General features: G+C 35.3%; 1 long non-coding RNA gene across 1 annotated transcript; it reads left to right on the top strand.

The window, feature by feature from the left end:
• Positions 1 to 7619: 7619 nt before the first annotated feature.
• On the top strand, positions 7620 to 21637 carry LOC122524325. The gene is made up of 3 exons (XR_006305514.1): positions 7620 to 7721; positions 17109 to 17461; positions 21290 to 21637. It is a non-coding gene; the product is annotated as an uncharacterized LOC122524325 (long non-coding RNA).
• Positions 21638 to 26193: the final 4556 nt, after the last annotated feature.

Genomic DNA, 26193 nt, shown 5'->3' with positions numbered 1-26193 from the left:
TCGCATTAAGTTCACTGTATTTGTTTAATTAGTCGATGAGTGTTAAACAAAAATTTCTTTAAAAAAATTACAAAAAAAAATGCTTATTAGAATAAAGTTTTCCAGTACAATAGGGGTAACTATAAGTTAGTAAATAAAGAGACGCACGAGTCGCACGTGGTCGGCGAATCAAGGACCGGGATTGGTGCAATCTAGCCTGCGCGAGAGTCGAGAGCGTACTGCGTCCATGCGGGAGGTTAACGTGCCAGCAGAGAGCCTTACCACGACTCCACGACTTTGGACCCGTTGCCTTAGCATGCTTTGCCAATGCGCCTTTGCGCCATCCTCGTCCCCGTAACTCGCCTCTCTGCATTACCTTGCTTTTACCTTGCCTTTACCTTGCCTTCCCTTGCTTTCCATTACCCCACCACCATCACCACCACCTCCAACTTCTTTCCTACTACTCCTTTAGATCTTTACCATACTCTATTTCTTTGTCTATTATATATATCTTCATTTTTTTTACCTAATGTTACACGTAATTTTTTAATAGTCCGGCTGTTGAGTGTATAATTTGTTGTATTTTTGTTTTACAAATATAATTCATCGATTAACATTCAATTAATTTACCGTGGAATATTTAAGATGTTTTATTTAAGATTGTTCTTCAATAATTTTATCTTTTCCACAGTTTTTTATTTTGTGATTAAGTTTTATCGTTGAACGATGATTCTATGACTCTTTTTCAAAGGTATAAAATTATCAGTCTTCCTGGACACGATCAATGTATTACAAGCTTATTATCTTAGTATACAAATAGTTCAATCAAAGTATAAAAAATAATTGAAGGTAAGTAGTTATAAGGCAATTTATCTCGAAAATTCAATCTGAAATTAACCGTAGTTTAAATAACTCATCATTCCTGTGATTTAGATTGATAGGTTAGTGAAATATTGACACGTAACAGGTTACGTGGCTCACTTTGTGTACTCCGATTTTCTAAAAAAGATATCTTCAAGATCTTATCAGATAGGTATATACGATAGATCAGTATGATTTCGATCTCATGAGATTCATCACACCGGCCGGCTTTTCTAAGTTCCTGAGATTTCCTATCCGAGTTGCTCGTACCTCCTCGTCTCGATTATTCGATACTATCTGGTTCGTATCTAGGATCGACTAAGTGCTTACCAGATGGAGAGGTAGATCGTAAAGCGATATTATCTCAGCACCGTTGTCGATACTGACTCGTGATCTCACTCTAACCCACTGATAATAGAATCGCCTGCTTCATTAACTCTACTTTAGCTCTTCATTCTCTCTACTTTCATTCTTCTTTCTTTCTTTTTCTTTATTTTTCTTTCTGAACGCGTCCGCGCTCGAATTAATCTTCTTACTTTTATTTTCTTCGTCGGAAAAGGTCAAATATATTAATAAGAACGTCAAACTTGTTCCAACTTTTTTCAAGGATGAAAAAATATCTTAATAAATAAACAAAGATAAAGAAGAATGTGCGTAAAGAATATAGGAAATATTTTTTTTACCTAATTGTTGATACAATTTTATGTGAAATTTACTTTGTCTGAAAATTAAAATAAATAAATAAATAAATAAATAAATTCAATTTTTGTATAAACAAAATCAAAAGAATATGACAAAACTTTTGTTGTCATTTTTTTTTATATAATTAATGTGAAAGTTAAATAAATAAAAATGAAGAAGACTGAAAAACATTATGTTAACTTAAATTTTAGTATACTTTATTTGGATTATTTCTTTTTTCCTTTCTTTCTCTCTGTCTTTTTCTTTAAATAATAACAGAAGTATATTTGTAATTTCTTTCCATCCTTTTTGGCCGTTATCGTAGTCATCTTTTTATCTCTTGAGGCTCAAAGCGACCACCGTGAAGCGTGCGCTACTTGTTCCTGTCAAAGTCGATTGCTTGGTGAACGATGAGGTAGAAAAAGAAGAAGGGTAAAGATAAAGAAAGAAAAAGATATAGAAAGAGAAGACTAGAGGAAAGAGGAAGAAAGAAGCGTTGTAGTGAGAGAGAAAAAGAAAGAAAAAGAGAGAAAGAGAGAAAGAGAGAGAGAGAGAAATAGAGAGAGAGAGAGAGAGTGAGAGAGAAAGGTGCAGTTTCATTTAAATCATCCTGACGCCATTCGCCCACCGGCAGGCAGGAAGGATTCTCGAAGGGAGACTTTCTTGCAGAAATTACTTTAAACGTGATTTTGTTGTATGTATCGTACGTGTTACTAACGGAAAGGGAAAACCGCATCTCTTTCTTTCTTATCGTGGTAGGAAATACTGAATGAATGCTTCGACCCTTTCTCTTTCCTTCCTTCCTTCCTTCCTTCCTACCACTTTGATTTATTTCAAGAAAGGTAAGAAGAAAGAAAGAAAGGAAGGAAGAAAGAAGTATAAGAAACAGAAGAAGAAGAAGATAGTGCTATACGATGGCATCAAAGAATTTCAAGAATCCTCGAGACGTATCCGATGAATCCAACAAACGTGCTCATTCGATTTCCCCTAACATTTGTCATGACATTACTCAGATTCCTTAAAAGGAGCCACTTAATTTCACTTACTTTTATCAACTCGACTCAACCCCGATTGTTCCGATTTCGCGCTAAGTAAATAAATGATTAAACTTAGCTAATTGTCTAACTATCCTTAGCTTGATGTTTCGTAGAAGAAAGCTCGTTTGGATCTTTGTCACGTAATTTGCTCTTACAAAGTACCTTACCGCGATTTGTATCGAAGACGATGTATTGCATATAATACACATATATACACATTTACGTGGCAGAAATAAGTAAAAAGGGTCGTCTGTCGTAGGTACGTACGTACATATATGATAGGGACTTTGGTGGAAGGTCTCTTCTTCGAAGTAGAGGAATAAGAAAAGGCTGACTAGGGGAACCCTACTGGGCCCTACTGTCGTCGCAAACGGCGATCTTCCTAAACTTATTAGCTTCGCAGTAAGAAACTCATAAATGCTTATGACTCGTCTAAGGACTTTTTCTCCTTCGATCCGCCCGAACGATCCACTTAAAGGGCCGCGTTTTGTCGGATCGTTCAGGAGGAAAGCAACTCAAGAGAAACGACTACACTATATACTATATCTTTCTATATATACGTAAGTGTGCGTGCGTGTGTGTGTTACACGACATCTACAGAGTAGAATAAAGGAAGAAGACACAGAACACATGGAGTCCCTTCGACGTCATTTGTAATGCCGGATGGTCTAATGATGCGCTTGCTCGTGACAGCACGCGGAATAAGAGTGGAAGCGTGCGAGTTCAGCTGAGGATTCATCGCTGTCTCTCTTGGTACGTAAGTTACGAGCCAATGTAAGACCGTGCACATAGTTAGATACGAGCTACACGTACCCAAGTCCCATGCACACCCTACTCCACTGCAAGATCCTAATAGCGCGGGAACACGAAAGCTTTCGAAGGAGGGGCACCTGTCGCTCTTAATATCGATCGCGTTTAAAGTCTAGCGTGACGAGCTGAGAGAAGCACCATTAGAATTACAACAACAAAAAAATAATCGATAGAAAAGAAAAGAAAAGAAGAATTTTAGTAGATAGACGACGAATGACTGGTATATTTTTCAATTCGTTCTGCTATTTAAGAAATAATCTCTATTATTTCATATCCTCTTCAACTATCGATCGAACGATGTTAGTTTTTTTATTTATTTATACAAAAAATCTTGCAGGTATTTTAATGATTCCAGTTTCGGATTAAAGATTACGTTCTTCTTATTCTGGTTGAAAATGTATGTTATTTAAATTTAGTTAGATGAGAAACGATAGATACTACATTAACACATACACGTATGGTAGTTAATAATATAATAATAGTAATTAAGTGTATTGTCTAATGGTTTTTCTAGTATTTAAGTTAGAGAAAAAGTAAAGAAAACAAAAAATTGTCTTATTTTCTACTACCTCCTCTTCCTCTTCTTCCTCCTCCTTCGCAATCTACCCTTCTCATATACGATTTTTTTTTCTACAGCGTTATTACTCGAAGATACCTAAGCGCCGCCGTGAAATTATCACGTACAGGCAACCTAGTGATTTATTGTTCGTCGAAGAAGATCGATGCAAGTCGGTCGGTCGGCTTAGTGCGACTCGTCGGACCGTATCGCGCCTTTAGTTTAGTCCTACCGGACGGTGAATAATATATTCCATTTGTTCGAGAAGGCCCCGAAGCTATTGCTTCGCAAACTCGTCTGCAGTTTTTATTTTTCTTTTTCTGTTTTTTTTTTACCTATAAAAAAAATTTGAATACTTCCTGAATTCTGAAATAGCCAGGGACTTGATTTCGGAGCTATAAATAAATACCTCGAAGCTATTTAAATAAAAAAAATCAAAATAAAGAACTCTCGTCTCAATTAAAAACGAAACTATTGATGGAAAGAAATTGTAGAAAGGTTAACATCATATTAATTTAAATTAATGAAGATATATCAACAGGCAGAATCAATTAAGCTGAATCGATTATGAAAGGATAATAAGGAACATGATCGAAGTAAGAAAAGTAGATGTGCTTGCACGTGGGCAAGTCATTTCCTGGTTAGTTGGTTGGTTGGTTAGTTAGTTAGCAATTAAACAAAACGCGACTTGTTTCTTCGGAAGAAGAGTCCGTCCGTTCCGCATGGTCGAAGGACAGCCACCGATCGGCGGATTTATGCATCGCTAATTATTTTCTTATCCTCGAGTCATAATGGCTTGGCTTGGGTTGGCTTAGTTAGAATAGGTTAGGCTAGGTTATGCTTAGCTAGGAGTAGCTTATGCTAGTAAAAGAGCAAGAATGTGGTGGTCGTTTCCTATGTGATCGGCTTGGAGAAGGCGATGTTTGAAAGCTCGGTAGCTGCCGTTATACCGCCCATGGCGAGAATCCATCGTCGTCTTACTCGATAAAACATATATATGTGTGTGTGTGTTCGATGATCTTCGGGGTGATTAATCGATGGGGATATGCTTGCTCGTTCATCGCAAGCTATCATGTTGGTAGGGTGCGAGCTCGTTCCTAAAGCTGTTTTCCAGGGCTGTTTCATCCTCTCGTTCTTTACTTTTTTATAGTATTTCATTGTAGAGAAAAATAAATAAGAGGAAACGTTCTCGAGTTCTCACGATTAAAGTAATCGACTTATAGCAACGTTTTTATCATTGATAGATACTTTTTACATGCTATTACTATATAGGGAATAAAATTGAGACAGAAAATTCGATTAATCGTAGTAGTCGTATAATTCTTAATAGGTCATTTCAATTTTCTAAAGGTGATAAGTTGGAATAAAAACGTTTGACTTTTGTTAAAGTAACGAAAAACTTTTGCAAGCTTTTATTCAGAATTATAATAGTGACGATACTAGTATTGAACGTATGAAAATAAAGTACAAAGAGATAGAAGAACTAGCGTAGCATAGTATAATACTAAGCGCGCGGAAGTAGATGCTTGCTTGCACAATGTCGGAACGACGAGGAATTGTTTCCCACCCTATCTTTTTCTCTCTTATATAGATTCGACCCCTATCCTCTTCGCGAGGGTCCGCGTTAGAGCTACGATCGATCGAACAGTGGATAGGATTATTTGCGATGTAATCTCTTGCCGAGGTGATTCACGTACCTTGCCATCGAGTAGGAAATATCCTAAGAGAAAGAAAGAAACAAAGAAAGAAAGAAAGAGAGAAAGTATTCGTGACCTTATGATGCAAACTTACAAATTGAATTCCCACGGGAAGAAAGGTAACAATTCTTTTTCTAATAAATAATAAGACTTATAATCGACACTAACGAGTAGTTAAACCATTTAGAAATAATGAATAAAAATAATATTCCTTAACGAGAAATTGAAAGAAAATGAAATGTGTGAATTTATGAAAAAGGAACATAGATATGAAACAGGGAAGAAAGTTATATTAGAAAAATGTCGAACGTCTTCTTAGAAAGTATACTCCCGTGGTTTTACAGTATGTTGCTCTATGGCAGAAGCTCTATTGGAAAGAGCCGACGATCGGCGAATAGAGATTACTACGAGGCCCTCGAGAGCACTCGTCGTGACCCTTTCTGGTACCTCTCTCTGGTACTCTCCGGTAAGCCGGTGACTCTAGAAGCCAACCGACTAAGAACCTTTTTACATATATACAAGATGCGATCGTGTACTAAACAAGCTTCCTCTTCGGCAAGAAAGAGAGAGAGAACATTGGCTTAGAATCGTTCACAGGAATAGCAACTAATGCGAAGAAAAACTACGTCTTTACTTATGACGTTTTATTACGTTATGTAATAAGATTATTACTATTACCTACCACTACTACTAGAGTAATATCGTCGTCATCGTTACTATTACTATCACTATTACTATCACTATTACTACTACTAGTTACCACGTACTTATGCTCTACCATTAAAATGTAGTCATTATATTTACGGCTAAAGGGGGACACTAGAGAGCCCATGTAGAACGATAAATCTTTTTAAAGCACTACTTTCCCACGTAGACCTCTCTCTTTACCATTTTCATTCCCTTTGACTACTCTAGAACCTTCTACTTTATCCTTATCTAGCGTGTAAATGAAAATTATACTTTATCCTAATTGTCATGGTAATTGTCTAGATTCCTATTCAACTGGACGAACGGAAATGAATTTCAATATTGCTGGGAAATCGTTCATTTTATTCTTTCTCTCATCATAATTATATATACTATTTCTATCAATTTAAATGGCTATAGCACTTTTATGATAACCTGGTATTATATTATAGAATATATTTTTTACTAATATCAGGTAATAATTGAGAAAATTATTATCGTTCTTATCGATGGAAATAAACGATCCATAAAACTGAGAACGGAAGAAATTTTCTTGAATACCTAATTCCTATATTATCAACCAAAGAGGTTTGTAATCATTCGTTAATTTGCTGAAGACAATGTTTAAAATAAACTTCCTTCCTGTGACAACTTCTACAAGAAGCATGGAAAAATATTCTATTAGAAATACTTTTTTTTTTATGAAAAGGGCTATTCGAAGAAAAATATTTACAAATAAACAATATAATACAAAATGTAAAACATATTACTCATGAATTTCGTTCACGAACAAATCTACCTTGTAATCGAAATATCCTATTTTATTCTAAATTTATATAGCAATTCTAAACTTTTGGCCGATATTGTATATATGATTTCTGAAAATAATATACGGTCTCGAGATAATTCGATTTCGTATCGATAGATTCTACCTTTAGATTCGAAATTCACGATGGGAAAGATAAAATCAACGAAGCGGAAACACGTCCGACTTTGATCGCGAATGACTTCTCGCGAAACTGGTTTTTCCTTAGGGAGATGGTCATGGATTTGCGTGTGTTTTTTTTTGACTATGTAAGAGGAAGAGGAAGAAGAAATCTCACTGGTGTCCGTACTACTGATTGTGAGACAGCCTGAGGGACAGCGTCCGATGTGGGAAGAGAGAGAGAAGTCCTGCTGTGCGATGCGTTGTATTACATGCGTGGGAGAATACATGTTGAGAATATACATATAGGTACATCTAGCTATAGTCATACGAGTCTACAAAGATAGAAACAATAGTGATTTCATTCAGTTTTAAATAGATAGTCAGGCATCACTGATCACCCCTCTTGCTGTAGTCTAAGTTGTTTTATTTTCTGATAACATCGTCACTACAATCTTTCTAATGTGTTCTGATGAATATTTACCTTGGTAAGATCGATCAATCATTTTATCCAATCTTATAATTATCTATCATTATTATTTTATTACACGAAAAAGAAAAAAGGATATTGGATAATCAATTTGTAGAAGATTTTTTGTCTTTCTTTTTTTTTTGACCGTCTTGGTACGAGTATATTAATTTATAAATGAACTTTATTATTGCCACTTGTAACGATGTAACTCAACTTAAACGTGACATAATGTGGTTATATTATTTATCGAAGAAAATTGCTACATAAATATGATTCCAATATAGGAAGCTATTTAAAAGTGATTACACGATGCTTATCATATCAATTAAGTAATTTTTTTCGATAGTTCCTACAATGAATGGATTAACACGATTTTGTAACAGTGTAAGAAAATTGATAAGAAAAATTAGAAGAAAATTTAGAAGAAAAATATTCAACTGAGTGATCGTTCGTTTCCCATTTATTCGTTATCGCACTCATCGAAAGATTAATTACACTTTGAGATGAAATCAATTAGTAAGGGTCATTTGTTAGTAAAGGAATAAGTACAATGAAAACGAAAAAGGAAGAAATGAAAGAGAGAGAGGAGGATAAAATTGAGATAATAAGTATATCCATCGTTTAAAAGTGCTCATGGATTTACGATGATGAGTAAACTCGATCGTATCATATCGATACTTAATTTACTTTCTCTTTTAATTTACGATTTCATAAAATCGAAGCTTCCGTAAGAAATTGAAAAGATCAATGAAGGAACTTCCACGTTTTCTGTTCAAGAAAGTCAGAGGAAAGATTTGGGCCGTCACGCCCCCATCGTTATAACTCGATTACGTCGATTCGTTCTATCTAAGATGACCTTTGGAAGCCCTTTTATGTGAACTTATACATCTACCCTTAAAGAGAAAGGAAAAGAAAAGAAAAGACAAAAAATACCGTCACCTGTGCGTTCTCTTTTTACTTGGGAATCTTTGCGGAAACGAAAAGGATTCGTTTTATTGACGCGAGGAGCTGAAGAGATTTTCTTTTATTACCAATGGTTCTTTCGAACTGTACGGTAAACCTTTGAGAGTCGAGATCTTTGAAAGGATAGTGCAACAAACCAAGAAGATGATCTTCGTTTTAACGAGACAAAAATAATGAGAGAAAGATAGATAGAAGAAGAGAAAATTTCGAGTAATTCTTGTGTGTTAGTTTTTTTTTTTATTTTTAAATGAAATCAGTAAATCATAGTTCCAGGAACTCAGTTTTTTGCCCGCTCGAAAAGGTTAAAAGTAAAAAGAGAAAGAAAAAGCGATGTAAAAAAAAAAGAAAAGAGTAAAAAAAACAAATAGGAACCGAAACGAGGCAAAATTGCGAAGACAGAAAGTGTTGAGGAAGAAATACTGACCTCGGAATTCCTAGAGGCCACTGATATTTGACGCGTAAGGATTTTAATGCATGTAAAATGCAACGACCATGCGGTGGTTGTTGCTGCTGCTAACCTCGAGAAGTAACAAAACCACTAAATTATCGGCTTGTCCTGTTCCCTTGCTGAGAGGATCGGCTTGAATGTAAAGCATAACCGAGACTTGATCATAGTAGAAATATGGGTAAGTGTTATATATCTGGATGATCGTTTAGTGTCCTTGAAATAAAAACTATTTTGGAATTTAAATTACCGAAAGACCTTTTTGTCAAGAAATGCTATTTTGTTTTCTATATACGACAAAAAGAATAATTTCATTGCATCCATCTAGATAATTAGTAAAAAATTAGTATCAAAGAATAAACGAATGAAATGAAAAAAAGATATTGAATGGAGTAGCGATTAAGTTTGTTCAATCATAATATAATACTATGAAATAGTTCTTGCTATCTCTTTGTTCTATAAAACAGCTTGCGGAAGGAAGGCCATATAATTTCGATTTTACATTTAATCCGTTCCATATTCGTCTCACAATAGAAGTTATAACTTCGTTAAAGGATATTTCAAACGGATAGCATCGTGGTATAATCTTCAAAAAAAAAAAGAAAAGAAAGATAAAAAGAAATCAGCAGAAAAAGAGAATGAAGTTGCACCAAACGTTAAAAGGATTTCCTTTCTCAGAATCTATACTCTCTTTTCTTATCCTTTGATTTATAAAGCCCGCTAATATTCTATTTCTACTTCCTGGATAATCTCATAGTGTTTGCTACTAAAGTTTCGAGATGGTTTCAAAGAGCATTAAGAGTACTGACTTGGTCGTCGCCTATACATGCGAGTCTGATCATTATGGTAATTTTCACATGAGAGGAAGGAAGGAAGGAAGGAAGGAAGGAAGAAAGAAAGCAAGAAAGTATGAAATAAGAAAAGAAATAGAAAAAGAGAGAGAGAGAGAGAATCTTTCTATTTAAGTACACTACTCTTTATGACGACGATACTCACGATAGAATCGTGACGTTCTTCGCGTGACCTTCGCCCGAGTCACGACGTTATTTCTGGTCCCGATGGGACGTGACTTCTTGCCAATGGCGAATAGGAGAGATCGGAGATCAGCGAAGAGAGAGAAAGAGAGAGAAAGAGAGAGAGAGAGTAAGAGAGAGAAAGAGAGTAAGAGAGAGAAAGAGATACTTAGCAAGGATCTCACATTCTCGCTACCAGCTCTCTTCTTACACCGCAAATGGGTTTTACCAGGGAATCTTGCGAGTTACGCTCTTCTTTCCCTTTATCACCCTTTATCCTTCTGCCTCGTAATCTGATCCTTCGATATAACTGACGTCTCTCATAGATGCAAAAAAGAAAAAAAAGGAGACAGAAAAAAATCTCAATGTGAAAGAAAGAGAGTGACATCTACTTCGAATTCACCATGAACACGATTACTTTTCTTTTGGATCGTTCGAAATATTCCAACAGTTCTTGGTTGAATATTTAAAATGTTTCATCCGAAGCTAAAGAGATTCTCAAGGACGATGAAAAATTATCCTTCAAGTTTCAATATGTACCTATATACGAACTTATTTTATATCGAAGAAAGGGAACCATCTTACCTTGTGTATTGGAATTTTTGCGTGCTGCGTTCGATCTTAATTGAATTCCAATTGCGGCAGTGGAACACGTTCGACAATATCCATTGAGATTAATACACTGGAATCATTATGATACGAAAATCGGTTGGATGGAACCTCCCAGACATCGCACCTCTTGATATATCGAAGAAGGGTGAGTCGATTGACGGCATACACGGCGGTGCTCGATTAATTGGAGGATAACAACCTTACTGACGGTCAGTGTCATTTGCATGGAAGATTGTTACTTGTGTGTGTGTGTGTGTGTATACGTTTCTATTTATACAAATATGGGTATATGTGTGTATATGAACATGAAACGGACACAAAGAAAAAGAAATACGCATAGGTATATATCGAAAGAAAAAAGTAAGAAGCGTAGAAATGTATAGGTAAAATTCCAACTGAAGAGAAAGAGAAGGACAAAGATATAGGGAGAAGAGAAAAGACAATAAGAAAGAGAAAGAAAGAGAAAGAGAGATAACCAAGCCCATTAAAGTACAGAGTTCATGTATGCCTGGAGCACAGAAATGTCAAGACGTCACCCTCGGACGCGTTTATACGGCCTTCTCTCGCTGGGCTAATAATATATGTAAGTTTGCTCCGCAGAACTTTATAGTCGGCATCATGCTTGAAAGAAAGAGAGAAAGACGAAAAGAAAAGTTGGACTCGTCTTCGTACGCCGGTTTATCCTGCTTTCAGCATCCCGATGCCTTGAGCGTGTTGAGACGATCGTTTTTACTATTTATCGACTGCACCGATCCATTTTTTATCGATCCCTTTCGTTATTGATCGCAAAGTCACTAAAAAACTTAAAGATACTAAAGTTTGTTCTAATTGTTTGACGATTATTCGAAAACTTTTCAATGTAGATTAGTTTATTTATAATATTTATTTTTTTTTTCTTAAATTAATATTATACATTATCTAAAAATTATAAAAAATGAGATTAAAAAAATAACACCAGTAGATTTTTAGTTTTCTAAATCAATTAACCTAATTATTAGAATACTCAATAATCGTTATGATTGGTTTACTTACGTGTGGGCAGAACCGGTAGAAGTGAAGGATAAGGAAATATCATAGCAATGATATCTTGAAAACTTTAATGTCAATTTGACGGCAATTATCAATAGACTAAATAAACGATCAATCATCGATAATAACTACTAAGTAAGAATACTTATCATCCGTTGCACGCGAATGCATCATCTTTCAACGCTTCATTTTGTTACTTAGTTTATTTCTTTAGATCGGATCAACGACCCTAAAGATAAAGATCACGTTCTCTCTCTCTTCTTCTTCTTCTTTCTTTATTTTTCTTTAACCTCTTCTTATTCGATCGCGAGCGAATTTTTTTGATCGATAAAACGAAACCGAAAAGACAGGTAGGCCACTTGAATTGGATTCGCTCGATCACTTTTTTTTTCTCTTGGCGACGCGACGGAGTAGCGTGTCACGAAGGATCGATCGATCGATCGATGTATATCGATCGATGCTAGCATAACGCGATCGAGCAAGAACACCGGCGTGGCTGCCAACCGCAGAGAGGATTCCTCGTTGGCACTGGTCGACGTTCTTCATCGATTTTGCAAAGGGCAAAAAGTGAATTCGCGAGCAGAGAAAGGGGGATGAGTAGGACACGAGATCTATCAGCGATATTACTTTCTGCTCGATCTTTAACACAGTAGTAAAGTGCGTCGGAACGTTTGCCCTCCTGAATGAGTTTTGTTACAATTAGAAATAACTCGCGTTTTTCTGTCGTCACGCCCATAATATTGAATTTCTGACTACCTGAAACTTTTATCGTTACGATCTCATCGTACCTGATCACTCCTGATTACCCTATCGAATTCTAGTATCTTTTCGAAGATTCTTCAGTAAGATTAAAATCTTTAGTGGAGGTCATCCTGGTTTTATTCAAGGTTAACAGTCGCTATCTCAGATCGATGCGTGCTTCCAACGAATAAATTGATTTATCAAACGCGTAATGAGTATCAATCTTCTATTGATTAACGAGTTCGCTTCGATCTCGAGGAAAGGGAAGCAAGCGATGGAAAGAAAGATAAAGAATAAGAAAAAGATAGAATGAAAAAGAAAGAAATATGAATGAACGAGGAAACTGGAACGAGATGTAAATCCTTTCGTGCATCGCTCGATCATTTATTTATTCGCGATGAGAATTGCGGTGGTGGTGGTAGTGGTGGTGGCATGGTTCAGTGGGAAAGAGCTGGATAGGAACATTTATTTATTCCCTTGGGAGATTACGAATCTGGTAGTAGTCCGTCGTAGAATGATTCTCATAATTGGCGAACGCGATAGCTGCCTCTCTAATAGCGATACTTCGAGATCGTTGGAAAATTTTCTCTCTTTCTTTCTTTTTCGCGGAGACCGCGAGAGAGATCGTAACATAAATTTAACCGATAATGAGATGGGTAAATATCGGTTGCCACGCACGTTTAACCGGAATACCTTGGAACTAAGGTTTACCCGGAACACTGGAGAGAGCGAGAGAGTTATTGAATCCGTATCGATCCTTGCACGAATCGATTCGTGTCGTGCTCTCCTTTTTTTTGGAAATTTTTTCTCTTAAACGTCGGTAACTGCTCTTCTCTTTCTCTCTCTCTCTTTCTTTCTCTTTCTCTTTATCATACCGCTAATAATAAGAAATGGTTTTAATATTGTAATCAATAATTATTCTCCCTTAATCTACCAATGCATCTTGCATTCTAATATACGTTATTAGAATTTAACCCGATATTGAATACATCATACTGATAAAACCTATTAATTATTGTATAACTATATGCTTTCGTTGAATGATAAACTAGATCCTTTATTTTTTAGTTTCATTTATACTAAGTGTTTAAAAAGTGGATATTCCCGGTGGAAATCTTTTTCCCATGTAAAACGTCTATTCCATTTATTTTTCCTTTTAACGCATGAAAAATATCGTTTTCCTATCTAATTCGTTTTGATTTGTTTTTATTGAAATAAAAAAGAAAAAAAAACACGTATGTATAACTCACTTGAATATTATTCTCTCTCTCTTTTTATTTTTCGTTTTGTAAGAACGTTCACATTCGCGAGCATGAAAGGCACGCATATACCGAACAAATGCGCGCGGCACCGTTTTTGTCCCAACCGAGCGTATCATTCGACGAATACAACGTAGGTTTTTGCCGCCTCGCTCGCGCGTAATTTGAAAAAGTGGACGTTACGAAAGGGTTCGGGCACGCGTAGGAAAGGAAGGGAGGAGTGTATACCTATATAACTTATAGTTCATTTTACGGCCTTGGACTTTCGTTCTTTTCGCAAAATTCAAAGAGATTAAGGCGTGGGTAATCCGCGTGGAAGATCGATTCGAATCTCGCTTGATCTTCGTCACGAGGATTAGTTTAAACGGACGAGAGTTTCATTTTTTTTTTACTTTCCCATCGAATCGAATTCTAAGATTAGATTGCTTATCGGCTATTACGTCCGTGACTTTTGAAATGACTATCTTCCGGTCGCCGTCAATCTCTAAAAAAAAAGAAATTAAATTAAATTAAAAAATCTAATACCGTGTATCTAATTTCGATTAAAAAAAAAAAATACTTAAAAATGACATCACGAATGATCGGAATATTTTTTTGATAGACCTCCATCTATCCAATTTCCTATCGATTATAATGCAATTTCTATTTGACATTTCAAGACCTTTTAAAATTAGAAATAGTAAAACGGTAGTAAGAAGAGAAAGAAATAATGCTGGTGTATCCAACGTCGATGGAAAGATGAAGACAAATTGCACGTATTATCGTTCGTACGAGTTCGAGATCAAATCGTGACTAGAATCAGGATCGTGACCTGTACCAAGTAGGAGGTATCTAAATCTCACTTTGATGGAAAAAATTTCTTTTCCATGAATCAGCTTAAAAAAGAAAGAAAAAAAGAACCAAATCCTCGAAACAGGAGAAAAGGAAGAGATGGCATTTAAACTTTGATAGTTACAATCTAAGAATAGAAAATGTTGTTGATAGCTCTTTGCTACGAATAATTTCTATTCTTCTTGTAGTCGGGTCACCACTTGGAATAATAAAGATCGTTAACCTCAGTCAGCATGTCGGTCGCGTCGTTAAACGCTTCCTTTCCTTAAAATTCCAAGTCTTACGTTAGACGGGACAATTTACTTGTCAGTATGAAACTTAAGGAAGAGTAAGAGAAGGAGGAAGACAAGGAGAAGGAGAAGAAGAAAGAAAAGAAGAGGAACGAACGGAACCCGGGTTAAGTTTATCGTTTTTACGACTACGTTTCCGCTAATTTTAAGGTGAAACGCTTGGACGTATCTCGCCAACCTGAGACGAACTACTTCGAAGAAGAGGAAAGGCCGTTCGACAAAGTCTGTTCTTTACGATCTTACAGAGCGGCCTTTTTAAACATTTTTTGCTAAAGAAAAAAAGAAAGAAAGAAAGAAAGAAAGAAAGAAAATCTTTGCTTCCGAGAGTATCAAATTGATAAAGTTTACGAGCAAAGAATTTCTTGACCAAACTCATCCGAGAAAAAATAAAGAAAAGAAGAAAAAAGAAAAAGTTTTCAAGTATGATCGATGGTCTTGGTTGGAAAGAAGAGACTTGTCAGCCATCTTGAAATTCGTTTCGCTTCCTGACATCGTAGCTTCGCTGATGATGACTCTTCGATCGTTACGTTTCACTAGTCGAAATTAATTGGATCGATCGAGTTTTTCTTCTTTCCCTTTTATTATTTTTTCCTTTTCTTTTTGATGTGATCACTTTTATACCTTCTATATATCTGTGTATATCTGTATACCTATCGAAGTAGAAAAGTGGATAGGAACAAATGGACGTGAATGGGGAAAAAAAAGAAAGTAAGGAGCAAGAAGAAAAGAAGGAAGACTACACGCTCTGCTGACTATAGCACACGCTCGCCGGCTGTCATCGACGATTATGTCAGGCTGGCCAAGGTGATTGGTAATGACACGTTACGTGTTACAAGGCAAGAAGACAGTGATGCACTCGATGTCATTCGTGCCTATGACTCAAGTACTAGGCGTTCAGGGAGAAAGAGAGAAAGAGAATATACATTTTCTGGATTGTCACGACTCGTCACACTTCTCCTTTTTATTTCTGTCTTCTGTGTTTGCTTCTGAAAGAATTTTGATCGAAGAAAGTTCCTAAGATTTACGTTACGATCTTCTAACACTAGTATTATACTAAAATTGTTTCTGGGTTAATATTTATAATAAAATATATAATGAAAATATTTTAGCCAAATAAATAAAAACGTTTATCAATTCTTATAAAGATCATAACTGAATAAATATTAAAATATTAAGGCTATCTAATCTATTAATTTTTGTTAAACCCAATTTTCTCTAAAATCACTTAATTCTTGCTAACGAGAATAAATCATAGCTTGGTAAAGGATCGATCGTTCTTGAGTACCAAAGCTCGTCCCTAGAAGACTTAAGGAAAGGAGGTGAGTAAAGGAAACAAAAAGTTTGAAAAGGTGAACGCAAGGAGGACGCAGGTTCTTCTCTTAACTTGCTAATGCATTTCCGATGTACTTACATACATCCGTTCTTTAATCGACGAAGAAACTGAGCTTCGTAGTAAAAGATCTACTTGCATGGTCTCCTGGCGAGGTGTAACAGATCGTCCTGACTCTTTCGTTCGAGTGTGAAAGTCCTGTTTCTTTTTTGTTTCTTTTTTTTTCCTTCTCCTCTTATATTTTTCTAAAGTAAAAGATTGCGAATGAATTTGCGAGGGAAGACATGGAGATAAGACAAGTAATGAGATGTTTTTCTTTCTCTTTCTCTCTCTCTCTCTCTCTTTTTTCCTATCTTACGAAAAATATACGAAAGAGTGCATTTTACGAATAAGAGCTACAAGAGGTGAACGCAAACAAAAAACAAATAAAAAATACAGTGAGATTTCTTTCTCTGGTGTCTCGTAAAATGCAAATGAGCGAGACGACGAAATGGAAAAGACTGTCTCGACATTATTTCTAGCAGTAATTAACCTGTCAAGAGGATAACAGAAAATTCATACTAATAACGACACTCGTAATAAACTCTACCGAATGTTCTTACTAGACGATTAGCTATGAAATCCACTTGAAATTAAAGTTTCATTCTGCATTAGAAACTGAATGACGAAAAAGAAAAAAAGAGTAGGTATTTATCTAATAAAAAAATACGATCTTGACTTTTTCTTTGAAATTTAATTGAAACTCGACGCGACTATACGATCGAAATTTTGTTTTTAAAAAATATATAACTAAAAAAAGACATTAAAATTGATTTTTCTTGATAATAAAACCTAAACGAGAAAATTGAAGATAATAGATTAAATAAATCTAATTACGAATTCTTCAACAGGTTTCGCAAAGAAAAAAGGAGGCTTCATGAAAAGATGGAATAATTACGAAGGTAAATATCAATCTCGAGGAAGGAAGGAAGGAAGGATCAAGGTTCTTTCGCAACTTGCCTGAAGTATTCCAAGTACGTTGAAGATGACAAGAAGAAAGTAGAAGGATGACAAGAAGGACAGACAAGTCTATATACGTATATCCACTTTCCATTTGTTGATAACCGTCTTGAACTTGGTCTGTGCAGTAGTTGCGGTAGAGAAATAACTACGAGATCCTCCCTATCTACCTACTTTAGCAATTTCAGACGACTATTCTCACTGGAAATACTCTCGTATTATATTATTCTCTCTTTTTATTCAGGTACGAAAGAACGAACAAACGTGTTCTAGCATGTCGGCGGTCTTCTTTCTTCTAACTTCGCCATACGAATATTTCTACTTCTTTTCTTTCTATTTCGCCGTTAAGTACTTAATTATTTTAAAATGAAATACAAAAAATTCCCTCTCTTTCTCTTAACTTAATTTTAATATAATTAAATTACCATTTCACGTAATTAGTATGAATAACTAATTATAATATTAGTGAAACTAATTATGCTAATTATCGACCCAAATGTATACGTAATATTGTAACAAATATCTTTCTTTCTCTATTTTATATCAAATTTGTACATACACACGTATTTGTCTATACGTGATCCTCTCAAAGGTATTTTCCTTTTTATCTAACTTTTAGATTTTACAATTACACCTCTCGTAGTGGTAATAAAATTTGTATTCCCTATCTTTCTCATTCCCTCTATCTTATTCTTTCTTATTCGCTTGCAAGGTGCGAAAATTCGTTTGCACGAGCGGCGCCATGGCGCTCATCGAAGAAAATAATCTCCCTTTAGAATTCATACATAAGCGTGGCACGTAAAGCTACCGATCGTATTATGTGCGAGAACGTACTATTCGACGAACACGTTGTGCATAACAATGGCCTTTTTCGAAGATCGTTAATTCGAAGCTACTCGTGAAAGGGTTTCTCAAAGAGATAACGTTGAGTAAAACAAAATGACAACAAAAATATAAAAGAGAAAGACACCGACGAGGGTGGTAAAGCTTCATGAGTTGAGAAGAAAGACAAACAAATCGTATCTCGCTTAAGCCTGTTGACCGAAGATTTCGACATTTTTCTAATAGTTTCCACGAAAGGGTTCTTCTCTCTTTGAACTTGCCGTATTTGCTGTGCGTGTATCAGAGGTGTGTATCAGGGTATTTGCATATTTTCAAGAGAGTATTTCAGACTCTTCTCTATGGAATCTTTCTCTCTCTCTCTCTTTCTTTTCCTTCTTATCTCTCCTTCTCTCTTTTTTTATCCAAACGAGAAACGACCTCGTTTTCTGCATCTCGTCGTCTGGAAGTCTTCTCATCTTTCCTTTTTCTCCTTCTTCTTCTTCTTCTTCATTTCTCTCATTTTACCGAGGTTATGCGATACACTTATGTAGCTTTCAAGCCTCCCATTCGAGAGCCTGGAGGAAGATCGCGAAAGATCGGTATCGCGCACGATCTCCTTCGGTGTCACGATAATATGTTCTCTTTCACGCTGTTTAAACGTTCGAAGGTAAAAAAAAAAAGAAGATAAATGACCAAATATATTATACAGATTCGAAACTAGAATTCTATCTACTCTGAGCAAATATTACTTCTGTTAATATTATCAAAAATGCTCGATCACCTTGAATGGGAATCGTCTAATTAACTAATAGATTTAAATATTAAAAAAATTTAAAAGAGACAAATTAAATCGATTCACGGATTATCAAAATATCGAATATATTAAATATTCATATATACGATAATTATTTGCAATTAATAAATAATAAAAAAAAACAAGAAAAAGAACAAAAATACAATACCATAATCAGACGTACATTTATTCGTTTCAAAGTAGCTATAGCAATTCAACGTTATTGGCTTATCTCGCTGAGAATATGTTAATCGTCCACTTTTCTCTATTCCATTTGACATACCTATACATACCGTGCAATGCATACACGCGTTACACGTATATGTGTGTATTCAAGGGACAAGTGGATTGTGTGTGCGCGATTTAATCAGCGCGGTGCTGCCTTCGAAACCATAATCGTCTTCTCCTTCTCTTCACTACTAATATTACTACCGAGAGGAAAGGGTCTAGATGATGTGGAGAAAAGGATGGAGAAAGGGGGAAAGGGGGTGAGAGGGATTGGGAAGGAGATAGGGGGAGGCTGAAGAGGAGGTGGAGGATTACTGGCCGCAGGTCACGATTCTCTCTTCACCGAGAGTTCCTTTCCTTCTTCACAGATATTCTCTCTTTCTCTCTCTTTCTCATTCTTCGTTTCCTCGCCTTCAAGGGAAAATAGTTTAATCACCGTGATTAATAATAATCGCGACGACTTATCATCGTGTTTTTACGTACCGATGACAGCAAGAATACCGCATGGAATCAGAAGTAAATGAAAAAAGAGTTACACTAAAAAAATTAAATAACATAAAAAATAAAGGAAGAAGAGAAAGAAGAGGTTGAGGAGAAGGAGAAGGAGTAAGATAGTATGGGGGTCCCTTAACCTTGCTGACCTCGATGGCATCTAATTAGTTCATTCTTGCTTATAGTCTTTTTACATTTTTTTTTTTTTTCATTCTTTTTTTCCCTCATGTTTTTTAATTTTTTTCTACTCTACTCTTTCCATGATACACAATCTCACGTGGCAACGAGTGTCTCGCGACTTTTTTGACCTGCATCACTGGTCCCTATGTCTATGGTAATAAGCAAACTATCGATGAAGAGAGAGGGACAGAGAGAATGAGAGAAAGAGAGAGAGAGAGAGAGAGAAAAAGGGGGAGAACATCATCGGCGACAAAAACTAGTTTATTAATATGGGAAGCATGCTCGGCTTAATCTACGTCGGCTCGATACCGCCAACTTGTTGTAAAAGAAGAAAAAGATGTGAAAGAAGAAGTAGCAGAAGAAGAAGAAGAAGAAGGAGCAGACAAATCCCGAAGATCGAAGAAAATCACCCTCAGGCTACCATCTTTTTATTTCTTTCTCTCTCTCTCTCTCTCTCTTTAATCGTTTCGATATTTTTCTGTATATCATTGACTTTCTCTCTCTCTCTCTCTTTCTTTATCGTAACGATATTCATCGTGCCGGTTTTGCCTCGTTGGAAGATAAAATAGCATCGATTTTGTGCATCTACCGGCTAGGGTTGCTGCTTTTATTATTTCGATTCAAGCATCTCACCGCCAGAAATATTTTCTCATCTTTTTTGTATCTTCTTCTTCTTCTTCTTCTTCTTCTTTTTTGCTTTATTTATCTTTTATATTATTTTTTTAACTACCAACGACGGTAGGTAGTCTAAGCCTTTTACGCTTATTCGCGGCTTTCAGTTTCTCTTATGTTAGTACTTTATGACACCTGAGGGTAACCCGCGAAGTGCTTTGTTCAAAAAGAAAGAATAAGATTTAAAAAGAGATAGATAGGTAGAAAGATATCGTTGTATTCAAGGTGTACATGTCTCAATGCTTATGAATTGGCTCTGCGAAAAGAGAAGATCTATTATTATTGTGAATTTTATATCTCTCAATTATCTTGAAAACTACTCGAAATATCATAGCTTGAATTTAATTTTCACTTATAATGTTCATTGATTTTGTCTTGTTTTAAATATTTATTCTTGAATTTTTTTTTCTGTAACTAACACGATCTTTATCTCCTCGTGGATATTTTCTTAGCATTCACTCAGCCTGCGGCTCGAACAGATACTATGTGAATTCTTGCGAGAAGACTCAATAAACTTATGTTAATCCAATGCCCCGAAGTTATCCTGTTTTCACGGGAATATTAAAATCAAAATTGAAGTTTCTTCGAGAAAGATTGTCGTCTCGAATGGAAATATTGAAATCTTTACCGATGATTTCATTCCTATTTTCATAGTATAGAAGAAAAAAAATACCAGATAAAACAAGAAATAGAGATAGAGAAAGAGTTGGTCAGGTAAGAAAATTGCAGGGTCATTCGCATATACTGTACATGTGTATATGCATACATTTGTATAAACGTAAGATTCTCATGGTGTTGTTCCGAAGGTAAAAGTAAGAGAAAGAAAGAGATAGACTTAGGGAATAAGATTCTATTGGTGTTCTTCTTCTTCTATTCTCGCGTTAGGTTCTACGTTTACGAGCGATGTGTTCGAGGATGTCACGAAACGTCGTCTCATCGTAGACGAGAGCCACGAGGAAACGGCCGTTACGGAAGAGACGCGCTGTTAATAAATAACTACGGTTGCTTCGGTACTCGTAACTTCTTCTTCTTCAAGAAAGACAGAGAGAGAGAGAGAGAGAGAGAGCGAGAGATTTAAACAGAAAGAAAAGGAACAGGAAGTTATGTCACGTTCGTCAAAGCGCGAACCGTGGAAATATCAAACATGAACGGACACAATTTAATCGTTAGACGCGTCAAGATGATATCCTTACGACCTTAATTTTCCTACTACACTGCAATTCGATTCGCATCGTAAATTCTTGGCACGAGTTTCCAGTTACCGCGTTTCTTACTTTCCAGTAGTCTGCTGTTAAAACTAATTTCGAGAAATTTACGATGTCTTTGACGAATCTCAAATATTTGTTTACTTACAATCTTTGTGGAAACGAAAATTTACGAGTTTTTTGTCCTCGATGAAAATAAAAGTCTTCTATCTTTTTCATTATTATTTTATTGTTAGTGGATTGAATTAAAATTTTATTAAAAAAAAAAAAAAATAATATGATATCAAATGTGTATGCGTCTATGTTGCCATAAAGGAAGAAAATAGAATTAAAAAAAAAAAAAACAAATAAAAAAGAAACTTCAATTTAATCTTCGGCTTCCAGGTTATTATCCTTGGATCGATGCCTAAAAGCTTACATTCAATTTGCACTTTATAAAACTTCCGCTTGGTCTCCTGTTTAAAACGTAGCTTGTCGGTAAGGCGTTAAATCAGTTTTAATGCGAGCATAAAGAGAACTTTCCGCTATGAATGTAACCGAGGTAACGGCCGTTTCAACTTCCACGCGCGACCCAATTTTCTTCCGGAGAAAGAGAGGAAAAGAGAGAGAGAGAGAGAGAAAGATAATGAGAGGGCCGGTCTTTCGAAACTTCGATAGATCGTAAACTTCTCGGCGATTAATATTAAAAAGGCTGGTGTGTGGAAATTTAACTCGCTAAACTTTGAGCAATCGCTTTCCTTTTTCTTTCGTGACATCGGAAAACTTTTAATAATTTGGCGATTGTTTTTCTCGAATATTAAAGCCTTTTTGTTAATCCTTTAGAAACTATCACACGAAGAATTAAACATGAAGCAGATCTCGTTTTAAGAAATAAAGAAAGAAGAAAGAAAAATATATTTCTTTTCCGTTTAATTTCAATAAAAACAAATAACGATCCTATTAATGACTAGCATTTATTTTATTCGATTCCGAAATACAAAATTAATATGCTTTTTATGACAATTTTTAAGAAATTTCATTGTTTAGCAATATTAAAGAAAGAAAGTATACAAATAATTATAATCTATTTATTTATACACGCTTATACACAAAATAAGAGATGATTCTATTTTAAAGAAACCAGTTTTACAAAAAAAAATATGATAAAAGTTAATCGATCGAGCGAATTCACTTAAGTAACAATCGGTGATCGTTTCTGAAAGGAGTAATAAACGCCTTAACCGTGCGGATGCGAGTCGGCAATGAACTGAATGCACCTAAGTATTCTTTTCTCTTCTCTTCTCTTCGTTTCTCTTCATTCTCTCTCTCTCTCTCTCTTTCTCTCTGTTCCTTGTCATTTTTACGCTTGTTGAAACGGCGTTAATGCGAACCTGGAGCTCGACCCGCATTCCGTGCGCCCTTTTGTTCGGGGAAAAGGATCTGTTAAAAAGAAAAAAAAAAAGGAGATGGATGTAAGTAAAAGGGAGAAAAAGAAAAAAGGAGAAAGAGATAATATTTGCAAAGCTAATCGTAATACGAGCGACACGAGAGTGTCGTCTCATATTTTCTCCTTTTTCCTTCCCACGTCGTCTGCAAGTCACGTTCACGACGCGTGGAATCGGCTGTACTTCTTGTATACTTCTTTCTCTCTTTATTTCTTTCTTTCTTTCTTTCTCTTTCATTTACTCATTCTTCTCCTGTCTAAAAGAAAAAGATAGAAGATCACCTACCATCCGATCTCCTGTCCTTCTTTCCTTTTCTTCTTCATCTCCTTCTTTAGGCGCCTCCTATTCGTGGGATTTTGTCCTTTAACGTAAACAAAACGTTCCAACTTATGTGACACTCTTATTTCTCTTTATCTCTCGTTTTCTTTCATATTGGAGCTCGAACTATTCATGTAATAGCTAACTATCGACTAATCATTTGTAAAAAGGATGAATTTCTAACATTATTGTCTACGCGTTTTTATGTTTCTATGTAATTCGCATATGTATAATATAGTATCTTTCTAAAGACATTGATAAGAATTTTTCTACTTAAGGTGTCCATGGACAGGACTGTCCATCATTCGGTTCGAAAGTTTTTCAAGAAAATGGCAAGAGCTTGTTCGGTAGAAAGAAACGAAGAAATTCCGGCCGGTAAAATGTTCCCTTCTCGTACCAACTTACCGTTCTTCTTTTACTTTTAACAACATTCTTTACTTTAACATAAGATTATGGAATATACTTCGTGGAATGTTGAGAACACGATTATAGATTTTCTATCGATTCTCGTGAACCTCGCTTGATTTTTATCTAATATTTTATTTACCTTGAAAATTCTTCTTACTCTATATGGATTGAACAATTAACTTATCTTCTTATTAAGACTTTCAAATGATTTTTATTTTTCCCTTTACACTTTCTTAAGTTTCCTCATTTTATTCTTGTCGCGTGCTCTTTCTTTCTCTCTTTCTCTCTTTTACTCCTTTTAATTCTATTTCCGTAAGAGAGATCACACGTTATCACCCAAGCCCGGAAATTAAATGAATACACACACTCAAACCGAGTTCGTACGTGTTAATGCTATGCCATGACTTTGGTAATTTTCAACGTCAAATGTGATGGAAGGATGAATCGAGTGGCGAAGCTGCGTGGGTGATGTATTAAGGCTCTCCATAAGTGGCATACTCGATATTCGACGAACTATGTCTTGTGGCGATGGTGATGTCTTGCACGCTGTGAATACCAAATCCTTTGTCTTTCTCTTTGAATAGACATTTTTTTAAATAGAACAAACGAGTTTTAGATTATTATACTACAGACATATTCATTCAATAGATAAAAAATATAATAAATCATTTTTGATTTTGACGAATGAACGAATCTCTTAGAGAGAAGAAAAAAAGACAAAAGATTATAATACCAAAAGATAATCTAATAATAGATATTTTTTGCTTTTATTTAATTGAAGACATTTTCTATCAGACATTTAGAATCAAAATTGAAGAATTGATTAGAAAGCTAAAACAAAATAGACGATAATATTAGCATCCTTTATAAAAAATATTATCTTTTGTTGTATTAGAAGAACGCGTGGGTGGTGTCGTGGAAAAGCGTGCAATATACGCCTTCCGCAAAGTGCGACGCAAGGGAGGAAATAAATCTGTGAAGCGAGTGAACGAATGAAGGAAGAAGCAAGCGAGCATTATATGTACGCACAAGTTCGCCTTCGAGTTCGAATTTACGATTCTTCGTCCGGTGAAGATAACTCGAGATAAAGTGCATCGCGGAGTTACCGAGCGAATGAACGAACGAACGCAACCCATCCACCAATGGACAGTACGAGCCGCGAGCTTCGTTCGTTCCATCGTTCTTTCGTTCCTTTCTTGGTGCAAGTTTTATATATATACACATACACCTACACGTACATATATTAAATATGTATATATAGAATCTACGCGGTGTTTCACGCTTATATGTACAACAGGCGTAGGTAGGTAGCTGGGTCGCTAGGTAGGTGGGTTCAACACAACGCAAGATGAAAAAGGAGAAAAAGAGAAAAAAATAGAGAAAGAAAGAAAAACAGAGAGAAAAAAGAGAGAAAGAGAGAATAACTCCGTTGTATTCTATTCGAGTTCTCCTACAACTTCTATCTCATAGCATTCATACGAGAACGCTTTCGTGCAAGTATTTGAACTCAAAACCCGTCGATCCGACCATAAAAATTCCTGGCAAGTGGTTACTAGTTACCAAGAAGCTTGTTCTTGTACGTAGGTGTATGCTGCTCTGTTATTACAACTTCTGCGACGGACACCGATTTAATTATTAATTTATTTCGCACGAGAAACAACACAAACTACTTGCTGGAAATGTTATCCACGAGCGAGAACATTAATAACGTCACGATCAACGAACCTTGGATAGATACAGAGACATGATTTTCAATCGCATTTCAAATTAGTTTCATTCATTACTTTATCAAGTGATTTAATTTGATCGATGAATGAATAAATAAATTAGAAAGAAAAGAAAAGAAAAATTCATGCACACGCAAATTAATGAAAAATTGATTTAGAAGTCAATATATAATACATACGAGAAATGTAAAATAAATATAAAAAAACTAGATTTTTTTTTGCTGTTGTATTTAATCAGATTTAATAAAAAGTGAAATTTAGTGATATTACTATTATTATTATATGAATAAAATCCAATATAGATGCTTAGAGATTGTAGAACTGAAACGGATTGTAACAAATATTACAAACTTTATTAATAAAAATCTTCAAAATCTCTGATACATTCCACAAGTATTTCATGTTAGAAAAGGTTTCTTTTAATTATTTTAAATATTTATACTTAAAATTTTATATATATTTATGTGTGTGCCTTCAGAAATGCGTTTATACATTTATTTTTAAAAGAAGCCATTTAATAAAAGTCAATTGAAAAGGGTTGATATTAAATCCAACGATAATTATGATGCATAATAAAGATTACAGAAGAGTCACAAAATAAATTTACAAAGCAAGAATAATAGAATGAAATGATATAATTTTGTAACAATTCAGTATGAACCAGGAGGCGGAATTTCAACTCCGGAGTAAAAGCAAGCATAGTGCCT

Source organism: Polistes fuscatus, unplaced genomic scaffold, assembly GCF_010416935.1.
Source record: "Polistes fuscatus isolate 324 unplaced genomic scaffold, CU_Pfus_HIC Scaffold7, whole genome shotgun sequence".
Lineage (NCBI taxonomy): Eukaryota > Metazoa > Arthropoda > Insecta > Hymenoptera > Vespidae > Polistes > Polistes fuscatus.
The sequence above is the reverse complement of the archived record's forward strand: the minus strand, read 5'-3'. Positions and strand labels throughout refer to the sequence as shown.